The following is a 1,897-nucleotide window of genomic DNA, read 5'->3' on the forward strand; positions in this document are numbered from 1 at the left end:
CAGGCCCAGGACTTGCCAGCGTGGTAGTCATGACACCCCAATTGGAGTAGGGGCAGAGCAGAGCCGCCACCCACGCATGCAAAGTAGGCAGACCTGCGACCTACCAGTGGAACAGGCCCAGTGGCCTGCTGGCATGGTACACACGTCACCCCAATTGGAGTAGGGGCAGAGCAGAGCCGCCGCCCGCACCTGCAAAGTAGGCAGAACTGCGACCGACTGGGAGAACAGGCCCAGCGGCCCATCAGCGTGGTAGACAGATCACCCCAATTGGAGGACGAGCACAGCCACCACCCACCCCTGCAAGGGAGACTTTTCAAGTATACAAGAGCAATATAAATATATAGGGGGAAAATGTCAAAAACACAACAGTTTCACCAAGCAGAAAGAAACGCGAGCAGTATGAAAAGACAAGGAAAGAAAGGACCACAAGCAATGCAGGTCAACTCAACTTTAGAAGAGGTAATAGCTGCAGCAGATGGAATGTCAGATAAAGAATTCAGGATATACATGCTTCAGATGATCTGAAGTCTCAAGGAAGACATTAGACAGCAAAATCAGACAACGAAAGATCACTTCGACAATGAATTACACAAACAAATCCAGGAAGCAAAATATCAACTATACAGGGAGATAGATGTTATAAAAAAAAAAACAACAAAAAAAAAAAACAGAAATCCTAGAAATGCAGGAAGCAATAAACCAACTTAAAAACTCAATTGAGAATACTACCAACAGAGTAGAACACTTAGAAGATAGAACATCAGACAATGAAGACAAAGTATTTCAACGTGAAGAGAACATAGACAGCTCAGCAAGACTGTTAAGAAACCATGAGCAGAACATCCAAGAAATATGGCATAACATAAAGAGACCAAACTTAAGAGTCATTGGGATACAGGAAGGTATAGAGGTCCAAACCAAAGGAATGAGCAATCTGTTCAATGAAATAATACGAGAAAACTTCCCAGACTTGAAGAATGAGACAGAATCCCAAATCCTAGAAGCCTACAGGATGCCGAATGTGCAAAATCATAAGAGATCCACACCTAGACACATTATAATGAAGATGCCCAACATACAGAATAAGGAGAGAATTTTAAAAGCTACAAGAGAAAGGAAGCAGATTACATTTAGGGGTAAACCAATCAGGATAACAGCTGATCTTTCAACACAGACTCTGAAAGCTAGAAGATCCTGGAATAACATATTTCAAACACTGAAAGAAAATGGGTTCCAACCAAGAATTGTGTATCCAGCAAAATTAAGCTTCAGGATGGAAGATGAAATTAAAACCTTCCACGATAAACAAAAGTTAAAAGAATTTGCAGCTAGAAAACCATCTCTTCAAAACATCCTCGGCAAAACATTACAGGAAGAGGAAATGGAAAATAACAATGAAAACCAACAGTGGGAGGTAGGACAGTAAAGGGGGGGTAATCAAAGAGGAAAACAAACAATGTTTAGTAACAGAAATAAACAAATATGGCTGGAAGAACAACCCATATCTCAATAATAACCCTAAATGTTAATGGCTTAAACTCACCAATTAAGAGACACAGGCTAGTAGAATGGATCACAAAACAAGACCCAACAATATGCTGCCTACAGGAGATGCATTTGATAGGAAAAGACATACATAGGCTGAAGGTGAAAGGTTGGGAAAAATCATATCACTCATATGGACTTTGGAAAAAAGCAGGAGTGTCCATACTCATATCAAATAAAATAGATTTCAAGGCAAAGTTAATCAAAAGGGATAAAGAGGGACACTACATACTGCTCAAGGGAACCATACACCAACAAGACATAACAATCATAAATATATATGCCCCAAACAATGGTGCAGCTATGTTCTCAAACAAACTCTTCTCAAGTTCAAGAGTCTAATAGACCACCA

Source organism: Marmota monax, unplaced genomic scaffold, assembly GCF_021218885.2.
Source record: "Marmota monax isolate L192 unplaced genomic scaffold, Marmota_monax_Labrador192_F-V1.1 WCK01_AAM20220418_F8-fsc00981, whole genome shotgun sequence".
In the NCBI taxonomy this organism is placed as follows: domain Eukaryota; kingdom Metazoa; phylum Chordata; class Mammalia; order Rodentia; family Sciuridae; genus Marmota; species Marmota monax.